Below are 12,132 nucleotides of genomic sequence, written 5' to 3' on the forward strand. Positions count from 1 at the left end.
ATGTTGATCCCAGCTGTGGGGGAAAGTGTAAATAGGAGGATCAAATTCCAGACTTGCCGGGAAAAAACCAAGAAATTACCTCAAAAAAAAACAGAGCACAAAGGGCTGGAGGTATAAGTACAAAGTCCTGAGTTAAAATCCCAGTCCCAACCCTCCCTAAAAGTGTCACTCATGTTTACTTCTGAGAAAACTGATTTTAAGCAGAATCATACCTTCTAAAATGAAGGTTTAAATAAAACACACAGTCTCTAAATAATACTCCAAATATTTTGGTCTCAATATATTTTTTGAGGTCTGCTACATTTTTTATTAGGATATATTTATTACATGGGGGGGATTCATACTATCAGTTGTGATTAGGTTTATATTGTCCATTGGTTACATTGCCCCAATCAACCATACCCCTCAACCCCCTTTTTGCTCTACATAGAGCAATGATAAGAGCTTTCTTTGTTCCATTTTCTATATGCATATGAAGTCCATCAAACATATACTTTCACTTTAATCTCCTTCATTCACCTTACTTCCTCCCACTTGTTCACCCACACACAGTACCTATTTGACAATCCTGCCTTTCATTATTAATATTTAAGTTGATGTTCAAAGGAGTTTTTCAATGTATTCCCACTGTGTGTGTACTTTACTTTTATTTGTTAAACACTTTCTGGTCTGTTCTCAATTTAAAAGTTATTCACCCTGGCAAGAAAACTTCAATTTAAATGAGAAAATTCAATCAGCAGACACCAATACTCAGACGTTAAAAATTACCTGACAAGGGTTTTAAAACAGACATCAAGCATAAACATGTTCAAAATAAAATTTTTAAATGGAAGGTCTCATTAAAGAAATAGAAGATATAGGGAGAAACAAATGAGAATTTAGGAAGTAAAAATAAAATAATTTTAAAAATCTCAAGGGATGAGCTCAACAGCAGAACTGATGGATGATGAGAAAAAGTCAGTGAGGTGGAGGACAGAACAATAGCAACTGCTCATCTGAGCAGCAGAAAGATAATGGGGTGGAAAACTGGGTCAGAGCCCATAGAAGTGTAGGACCAGAACCAAAGGTCTAGTATTGGTGATGTCAGGGTACTGTCTGGAAAAGGAAAAGAAAACAAAGCTTTATAAACTATTCAAGAAAATAATACCTAGACACTTCCAACTTTGTAGTCATAAATGTGTGCATTCAGGAAAGTGAGTGCACACTAATCAGAATGTCTACAGAACTTCAGGTAGTTACACAAGATAACAAAATCTGGAAACAAAATGAAGAAAGCATGTTAAAAATAGTCACCTTACCCTAGGGAAAAACAATTCTAGTGAAAGTATATTTCTCAAGAAAGTTCAGAAAGCCCAGATGAGAGTGGCCCAATATTTTGCAAGCACTTAAAAAGAATTGCTAATCAAATTCATATAAAAATGACATCGCCCTTCAGCAATTAATATGTTGATTTCCTAATCAACACATTCTTAGATGATGGAAAACCAAAACAACTGGTCACCAGTAGAATAACACTAAAAGAACATTTACAGGAAGCTCTTTTAACATGGAGAAAATTAAAAGGAACCTTGAACCATCAAGAAAAGAAAAACACAGTAAGAAAAAATATGGGTAAATACTGTAAGTTTCCATATTCTTCATGATTTTCATAAGTTGTGTCTGATGGACCAAACAAAACTAACAACACCATCTGCTCAATTATAAATATGTATTGGGGACATATTTTTAATCATATTATGAATAGGGACAGATACATTGATGCCAAAGGAGCCAATGCTCTTATGTTGTTGGTTTTAATGGGGGGGTTTCTTTGGTTTGTGATTAAAGTCCTTTATTTTTGTATCATATTAAATGATTTTATACAACCAGTCATGTAATGAAACCCAACAAACTCTTCAAGGATTCTGAGGATCTGGTCTTAGCAGCAAGGATTTAAAAGAACTTAATGTCATTAGCCAAATTATTTGAGCAGCCAGGTACTTGAGACTTATCTTATTATTCCAGATACCTTAGTTGTACTTTTGTCTGGTAGTCTTATTCTGTTTATTTGTCAAGTCAGTGCGAGTGCCAGCTTTAACTAGGCTAATAATGATAGAATCCAAGGTCAAAAGATCACTGATGGGGCTATTGTACTGAACATTAATATGAAGGGCATCTTCCCTCCACAGGACTTACCTCAGCACCTCAGAGCAGCAGGAAATTTGTGACAAGTGTCACTGGTGTGGAAATCAACTGGGGTAACTGAGTTGACAGTCCAGATACAGTAAAGTGAAACTTTCATGAATTCTGGGGTCATGGCTAGTCAGCTTGTAGACATACTTGGTAATTTTGCACTGAATGTCTTTGCTTTGGTGGAATATACACTAAATGTACAGATTACATTCATAGTTGTCCATAGCATTGTAGAATTAGCGTCTGTGATAATTTTCACTCTGTTAATACTTAGTTCTATTTACAAAACACATTCTATGTTGGTGGCCTTCATGGTTTCATTCAAAGGTATCATCTGTGAGAAAACTTGAGCAAATCAAAGATCCTCTTGAGTATTCCCATTTTCTTTCAGACTGAGGTTCACCATGTGAAGCAGCAACCTGCTACACTGTTGGAATTCCATGCTTTCCATGTAAACAACTCCTGCCATAAATGATGGAATGAGAAACATCAGTATTTTCAGCACTTAAAATCTATTCCCAAATATAACGCCTTCCATGTGAAGAGTATCTCAGTCTTGACAAATGGACTCCAGTTCCTGAAGCTTTCTACATTCAGTTCTATTCCCATAAGGATGGATTGGTGGGATTCGTTCTTTTTTCCAAGAACGTCATCACCATCTTGAAACTTTTCCAACATGGCTAAATATCAATAGTGACATGCTTTTGGTATGTAACAGTTCTCATAATCATTTACATAAGAGGATCCAAGAGTTGTAAAGCTACAATCTGAGTTCTTAGATTAAAATTAACATTGGAGAGCAACAGTTCAAGGACATCAGATTTACAGCTTTCAGCATTGACCATCAATGGCATCATCCCATGGCTGTTCACTACTATTGCTGTTCACCATTTTTCCAGCTCCTTCACAGTATCTGTGTGCCCAGCTTCATCTGCAAAGTGTAATGCTGTGGCTCCACAATGTGTTATGCCATTGCTATCAGCTCATTGTTTTAAAAGGTATGTGACCATGTTAGTGTGTCCCTTATATGCTACAGTCATTAGGCATGTGTCATATATATTGGCAATGGTGATGATGTCATTAGACCTTGGTCCTCACAGCCCATTCAGTAGGATGTTGCACTTCCACAATACCCAGGCAGCAGCATGTCTTGAGGAGAGCATAGACACAGAGTAGCCATGCTATAGGAGGCATATGTATAACCCAGCCCAGGAAGAGAAAAAAGTTAGAATAGGTATCAATGCAATTTAAAACATAAATCAATAGAGAAAAATCATTGGAACAAAGGACTGGTTCATTCAAACTATCAGTTAAATTTATAAACCTATAGCAAAACACACACACACACACACACACACACACACACACACACATAATACTCTCCCCAGGAGAGTTAAAAGCAACTTTTGGGAGTTTCCAAGTTGTTCTAATGATATGACTTGGGATATAAATGTTCAGAACTGTTTTATATAAAGGTTTATTTATGACTTTCCTAAGTAGTACTCTGAGTATGTAGGCAGCATGACTTATTTGGTGAAGGTCAACTGCCCTCCACCTTTCTTCCAGATTTTATCTTTCTTATGACAAAATCATTCAGTTTATGGTGATACACTGATCACCCTTGCAAAGTGAGACTCTTATGTCAAAGTGATGACTTACAAGGTAAAAAAAATTAAGCACCATTTTGAGGGTGTGTGAAACTAAGTGAAGACCACCAAAATGAAGCTACCAATTTAGAAGTCACTACAGCAAGAGAGTCAGCCATAATCATGTTTTGGAAGAGAAACAAAGACAGGTAGGGAAGTGGTTAAACTTTTCACAAGGGGAAAAAGATAGAAAAAGAAAGCTTCAGATATGTCCTGATTCAGAAGATTGCCAGAAGTGAGGCACCCTATGGCAGCAGGTACGTATTTGGCTTTCTCTGGTCTGCCCTGAGGTGAACAAACCTCTCAAGTACATGCTGAGTGGAAGGAGCCATACTCAAAAGGCAACATATGAGGTGATTTCATTTGTATGAAATGTACAGCACAGTAAATCAATAGAGACAGAAAACATGTTGGTGTTTGACAGGGGCAGAGGGGAGAAGAGGTCAGGGTAAGAAACAGCTTAATGGGTACATACTTTCCCTTTGGGATACTGAAATTGTTTTGAAACTAGCTACAGGTGGTGTTTGCTCAGAATTATAAAATGTGAGTTATATGACAAATGAATTAAGCTCGATAAAAAGTGAGTTAGATTAAAGTTGATAGAAATGTAAGGAGCAATGAATTCACTGAAAAACTTCAGATAATCAAATCAGCATTTCCACATTTAATTGCTTTACCTGGAGAGTGAATCAACCTGGAACACTATAACGAAGAAACTTGTCCAGCCTTAAGAGAGGACAGGCAGCTATAGCCTCTGCCATGGATTTTGGGAATAGTTGCAGGTGCCTCATAACACGGAGGGTAGATGGCCCTGTGGTCAGGCTGAAAACCTGCAATGTACAAAACACTGTGTCTTATTGATTTGTCCAAGGAAGCCTTAAGCCTGTTTGTCACTTGTGTGCTCCAAACTGCACTGATGACATAACTGCAGTGGAGACGCAAGCTTCCTCCCTCTCAGGCACGCAGGACCCCAGTACTGTTCACAACTCAGCCTTGCTTCAATAGAGAGGAACAGTTAGAGGAAATGAGTCTTTGGAGGTAACTCTAATGTTTCTTTTTGTGATTTCCAAGGAAACTCCCATCCAAGCATGACTCCCTATCTTTGCTGGAGGAAATGTCCCAGGGTTTGTCTGCCTTTCACCCACTTCCAAATCACTGTGACTCACACCCAGGTTTCAGCCAAAGCAGGACCAGACCCAGAGTTTTCTGTATTCCTTCTGCCACTCAGACTACTGAGAACCCAGTGCTCACAAGATAAAGGATCTGCTTTGCTGCCTCAGTGTCCAAACATTTGTACAGGAATCACAACATCAGCCCAGCCAATCAGAGACAAGATGCACACACACCATAAGCACAGGCACATTCATGCATGCACACACTCATGCACACTTGCCTGAGCACACATGCACCTCTGATCTGCAGAGTTGGAGGTAGATCCATATTGTCATGTACTTTTAAAAAATATACAGAGGAAAAATATATAATTTTCAAAAAGATTGAGGTAGTTTATATTTTTTGACTTGCAAAACTCTCTTTTGCCTAATCAAACAGATCTTGTTTTACACCCTGCCCTTCTGTTTTTAAAGTATGTCTTAATTGTTCAAGGAAGTTTTGCTGTGGTATTTCACACATGAATATATTGGACTTCAATCATATTAACTACCTCTATTGCTCTCTCTTTCCCTTTTTCCCCTTACCCCCATTACTTAACAGCTATCAGTGCATTTTGTTATGCCACCTTCATATGAAATAAGCAATACTAATATAATTGTCCCTTTCTATCAAATTTTCAAGATTCATTTATTTCTCAAATGCATGTGCTATAGTTGAAAATCTGGGAAAATTCAGATATTCTCAGAGGAATAACATTCAATTCATGAGATTTCCATTGGACCTTTGATGAGAATGAAAATTGAGAAGGGTGAAAGGACAATATCCAGGCTCTTCCTCCATGTTTTTTCTTCCCTGCCCCAGGTCTTGATTTCTTCTAACTTTTGCCCATTTTTTTCCTTTCTTTCTTCTGCAAGCATTCACTGAATGCTGTGGGGTGCATTTTGCCCCTCAATTAATATGCTGATGTCCTAATGCCCCATACCTCAGAATGTGACCTGACTTGGAGATAGGCTCTAAACAGAGCTAATCAAACTAAAAAGAGGCCATGAACATAGATCTTAACACAACATGAAAAAAGAAATTGGAGACACAGACAAGCATAATTTAAAGATTATGAGAAGAGACACAGAGGGAAGCTGCCATCTACAAGCCCAGGAGAGAGGTCTGGCACAGATCCTTCTGAGCTCCACCCTTAGAGGGAATCAACCCTGCCACTGAGTTTGGACATTACCACCAGAACTGTGAGATGATACATTTCTGTTGTTTAAGCAACCTACCTTTGCAATACTCTGTTACAACAGCCCAAAGAATACACTGAGCACACCACAATCCTTCACACCCAGGCTGTGCCTTCCTCAGCAGACAAACAGGTTTGTACTGCAGTCTTCACTTAAGCATCTTGGGTGAGGAATGGTGACAAGTGAATGTGGCATGTCCCTCTGCTGATTTCTGGTTCAGTGCCATCCTTTCTTAGATCTAAACAATTCACTCAGAGTCTGGACCAGAGTCATCTTTGTCTCTGGCCTCAGATTTCAAGTCAACATTAGAACCTGGAACCACAGGTCAACCTCTACATCTTATCTGGGGTGGAGGAGGTAAAAGAACACTGGTGCATCAACCTAATCACCTCCCACACTTGACTATGACTGTGGGGAATACCCAGGTGAGAGTAGGTCAATAAGATAGCAGCTCCTGGCTAATACATCCTCCCCAGTTTAGTCTTGTCTTTAAAAAGGAAGAAAATATGATCCAGACACCATTCTTACCCCAAGATTCCCTTGAGAATACTTAGGAGATTAAAAATCTAGAATAAAAATCTTATGTACACAATACATGAAGGACCATTTTTTAACAATCTTAGAGAAAGAATATATCTCATTTGTAACCTGATGTTCCAAGGAACTCAAAGAAATTTTCTTTATATCCAAGAAAAACTCATGAAGCCTAATAGAGTCATAAGAGGATGGAGACCTTTCATCCAATTGAAGAGAGTGAATGAGGTTCAAATGCAGAGGAGCTGTACTCAGAGTGACTGGGGAAAAAGTCTGTGATCCATGTACTGAATTCCCAAAACAACTCTAAAATCATGTGTCTAGGAAGACATTTATGAATGACATGTCTTGGAGTAAAGGAATCAAGAGACCTGGGGTGGCACTTGTCCTGTTATGGCAAAAGGCTTATACCTATTCTCTGTGTGCCTAGAGCTGATATGCAGATGATTGGATGTGTAGAAGGAGGGACAAAAGGAGGGTACTATAAGAGGGAAAGGGGAGCAGCCTTCAAATTTTGCCTTATTATCTCAGATTTAAGATAATTGATATATACTGAAAAGTAACTCCCCCCTAAAATTCTACATTTCTCTGTCTGTAACTATGAAAATTGGCAAAATTAGATCATTTGAGCTTTAGAGCTGCACAGTTACATCCTTTTCCTTTCTGTTATTTTATTTTCAGTACAGGCAATTCAGTTTAGCTGAATTGACAATTCAGTTAATTTGATTATGATTTAGAGATAGTGGCCATGTTTGCTTCAAGAAGGCAATATTAAAATGGAAAAGACTCCCTTATAATCATGTGATCAGATTATAATGAGAAAATGAACATAAGTGTTTTGGGAAGGAATAGTGAATGGACCTGTCCAGTCTCTTTCCAAGGGACCCAAGACACCAGGATATCCTAATTGTCCCTTATGAATTTCTGTTAGAAAACTCTGCTCTCTTGGGAAGAGCAGATTGACCCATGAACATGCAGAGGGGACTGCTAGGACACCTGGGCAGAATGGATGTTAATTCCTCTCCATAAGACTCTGAAATAATTCTCTATGTGTCATTTAAGAAGAAAAGCAACAGAGACACCTTTGTACATGTTCCAGAGCCCAGCTGCAGGACTTAGATGCAGACTGCAGGTAACTGGGCAGCACTGTGCATCCACAGAACAGAGCCTGAGTCTTCAGGTTTACGAACCATGATAGGCAGAGAGTTTCCATTCTTAGATAACAAGTTGTTTGTCTTTATCATTTTCAAACCCAACTCAATGTAATCTAAAGAGGAATCTGGGGCCTTTCCTAGGATCTTGCTTGTACCACTGTAGTCCTTGAAAATAACTGATCATATAACTGCAGTTGAAGCTGCCACTATCTCCTTCAAGGAGTCTCAGGTCTCAGACTCTCCTCCACCTCTATTTTTCCATGTAACCCTGTTAATAAAATAAATCAGAAATGAAACAAATCTTTTATTTCAGCAGTAGTCCTGTGAGGAGCTGAGGCAAAGTCCCTGTCCTCGCCAGGTTGTGTGAACCTACCCCAGTTCTCATCTCTTAACCTCCTACTTACAGCCAAGCTGAAGCCACAAGCCTAAGAACACACATTGCAACATGTTCTCTATCCTGCCTTCTCAGTCTTGAGACAAGCTGTAATGATTCCAAACCTTCTGTTCTGACAGGAGCTGTCTTAGTTCTTCTACTCTGATGCGTGAGAGAGGCTTTCTGTTGTTGGCTCAGCCAATCAAGTGCACTTCCTCTAGTAACTTTCAGGCTTTGGAAATCCAAGGCACTTGTGGAAGGAGGAGAAGGAATACACTGTCCCCTAGTGACCACAAGGACAGTCTCACAGTGCTCACTTAATGTCACTGAAAAGAAACAGGCTGAGGAAGGGGATAATCTTCTATTTGATGGGCATAGAATATTAGAGGTTTAAAATAGAAATCAGAAAAATTTTCTCTCTCTTATACTTTTAATCAAGTCATTGTTCTTTCGATGGGCTTTAAAACTAAGTAAGTACCACAAGCTACAAAAGAGTTGATCTAAGCATTATATATGATAGATATTCTTTCTCTTTAAAACATACAAGTACTCAACAGGTGAAATCACAAAAGAGCCAGAGGTCTAAAAAATGGGGAAGGGTAAACAGCTTGTGGGGATATTTAGAAACCTTTTGATGCCATGTGTAGAGGGTTGGAAACATAAGTTAGAAAATCTATTTCCTCAAATAATTTTTTGCATGACTATAGGGACTGACACTATGAGTGGCCTGAACTGAGGATCACACACTTAGTAGATATTAGGAGGGAATCATGGAGGATCACAACAGAGGGAATAAAGATTTTCATTCCATGGTACACAGTACTTCATCATGTATAAGTAATTTGTAAGTGAACTTTGTTACTGAACATGTATTTATCTATTGAATTAGCTTATATAAGTTATCTGTGGACTTGTATCAGTGGCCCCATTCTCCCCCAGTAGACCTATCCACACAATAGCATCAACTCTCAGGTGCATCATTTCCATGTTCTTCCATCCCTTCTCACACTCAGAAATGAAAAATAAATAAATAAATAAATAAGTGGCACAGAATTTATTGCACAAATACTATAAACAAACGTTTTCTTTTGATTTTTCTTTGAGAGTCAATCTCTCAAGAATCTCAAATAAACTAACTCATATACAATTTATCATGCAATGATTTATTCTAACCACACTTAGCAAATTCTGACTCTCCCAAATCATTTTTGAAGGCATCTTTTATCTGTTTCTGGATATATGTACACCAGAAAGAAGGTGGCAAGACAAATCCAAGATTATTACATGGACTACTTGCAATATAGTAAACCAGAAGACCAAGGAGGTATGGCATGTGTGATGGGCAACAGAGACAAAGAGCTAATTCACATATGTAAGTTTATGCAAAATTTGGATTAACTTTTAAAGTATTTTTAAGTTTTTATTTTGAAATAATTAAAGATTCATGGAAGTTTCAAAAATGTATAGGGAAGTTCCTTCCAAAGGTAATGTCTTATTCAACTACAGTATAGTATCTATCTCGAAAATCAACATGAGCACAATCCATAGAGCCCAGTTAGATGTGTGCAATTTTACAAACATCTGCATGTGCATGTATGTATGTGTGATGTTTCTGATGTCAAATATAATAACTCATCAACTGGACACAAGAACTGAAACTTTTTCCCCTGCATTTTTTCTAAAAGTTGCATTTTTCATTTAAGTCTAAGATTCATTTTGAGTTAAATTTTTGCAATTTGATTTTTTTTAATTTAAAGGTAAAATGTAAATATCCTTTTAATAATCTTTTGCTGACTGCTGTGATCCAGTAAGTGCCTTAGAGAAATCTATCAAAATGTAGACTGATGACTTCTCACAGAGGAGTCAAAATCTTTTGACTGGGGGAATGGCTCAACAGTAGAGTGCCTGTCTAGCCTGAGAATGCCTCAGAGAGTTTTGCATGACAGCTGTGGACACTGGATGGCCACACTACATGGCAGTGGCTATTTCTGTCACTTATGTATGTGTACTCATTACCAGACTGCTATTATTCTACCATTTATCTCTCTGTAGTCTTAAGAAAGGTTCAAATCATGATTTTTAATGGATTGGAAGGCAAGATAAAGTAGGTGGTGAAGCCTGGGACAAAGATATAAAAATGTGGATTCATACAGATGTGAGTAAAATGAGAGAGAGAGAGAGAGAGAGAGAGAGAGAGAGAGAGAGAGAGAGAGAGAGAGAACTAGAACTGATTCTCCTACAGTCCCACCGTTTGTTGTGGGGAACCAATGTAGAACTGAGAACTCTGATTTCTCTGCCCATTTCTTCTCACCCTAAACTCCATCAGAACATAACAACCTGCCTCTTGCTCTAAACTTGGGAAATGAGAAAAGCCTGGGTCCTGAGTCTGTGGCCATTCTTTTGCGTTCTGTGGGAGATAACATATGGAGATGCAAATCTGGTTTTTGGGTTCTATGCTGAAGTTCTTAACAAGGCAAATAAGAGCCATGACTCCCCTAAGCAGGCAGGAGAAGAGCATGTTAGATGTTCTTCCTCTGAGTGCAATGTGTGTGTGCTGTTCGGTCTGAAGTCCAGCTCTAAATGCCTGGCCTGTGCCTTAGAGGACATGTGCATGATTTCTGAGAGGTTAGATATTTCTGGGTAAGAATAGGAAATGTCACATGTTGGTATCAGTTCATCTGTGTGTTAAGCCATGACTTTTTGACATGATTGGATATTCTAACCTGCCTGCTTGGATTTGTGGTAATTTAATATCAATAATTATATTTGAACACATATATGAGTTAAATTAAATTGAAGGAAATCAATAACCACTGTGTTCAGCTAATGATCTAATATGAATGCATATGTTTCATAACAAATGTCAAATATTATGAAAGGACACATTATCATCTGCCTTTTCACATGGTATATGATTTTTGTCTCCAGCCAGTCTACAATGAGATATGTTCACAGATTTTTCTTGTAGACTGTAGGATAAAATTATTCTTTCTCAATAATAACTCATTCCAAGGCACAGGATTCTAGGGGAGTTTACATGGGACGAAGTACATTTCCTGCTTACTGGTATGACAGACAGTTTCCTGGGTTTTTTGCCTGTTTCTAAGCAGTAAGTCTGTGCTAGGAACAATCTGGGTTGTGAACCCTGCATCTGATAATCAAAATGCAGTGGCCCAATGTGCCATCCATGCATTGCATTTCTCTTACTTAAAAATGAGGAACACAAAAACATCAAGCGCCCCTATCAACCATTGCTACAATGAATGGGCTTCAAGGGTCCTCACTGGGCAGTTCAGCAGCCCTGTGCTCAGCAGGGATTTTGTGAATGATTTGCTTGGTGTCACTTGATGATTTGTGAGTGTGATTCAGCAGCTCTCAGCTTTTAATCATCTTAGTGTTCTCTTCCTGAAATGAAGATACATATTTAGTGACATCTAACTTTTATATTATAAGAAAAGCGATTTTCAAGTACAAGATGATTCAATTAGTGACATTTGTATCAGAAAGAGGTTTCTCCATGCACACGTTTGGCTGACGTGGACACAAAGACACCTCTGAGGTGATGGAACTGGGTTGTGTATTGTTTGTTATGTGGTGCATATGGTTCTCAGACACATCATGCTGAATACGTAAGTGCATTTCATTGCCAACACAATTGTACCTCAAAAATTCAATTAAAACAAAATAAGACATGCAGAGAAAATTAATTGTCCAGCATCCTATAGTAATTCCAAAATTTATTTGAACTTTTCTAATTGGTACAAGGTAGCTGTGGTGCTATGATTACAGACTCTTGCTAACCCCTGTAACGAGTCTCTGAGATTTGAAATCAACAAATATTAGGGTGTGTTCACAGGTCTCAAGATTTCAAATATACAAAAAGAAAATGATTTAAAAAATGG

At 38.2% G+C, this 12,132-nt stretch overlaps 1 pseudogene; it reads right to left on the minus strand.

Annotated features, from left to right (window-relative positions):
• Positions 1-1,987: 1,987 nt before the first annotated feature.
• LOC141421416 (protein fem-1 homolog B-like) overlaps positions 1,988-12,132 on the minus strand; it is a 34,123-nt pseudogene continuing 23,978 nt past the window's right edge.

This window comes from Castor canadensis, chromosome 3, assembly GCF_047511655.1.
Source record: "Castor canadensis chromosome 3, mCasCan1.hap1v2, whole genome shotgun sequence".
Taxonomy (NCBI): domain Eukaryota; kingdom Metazoa; phylum Chordata; class Mammalia; order Rodentia; family Castoridae; genus Castor; species Castor canadensis.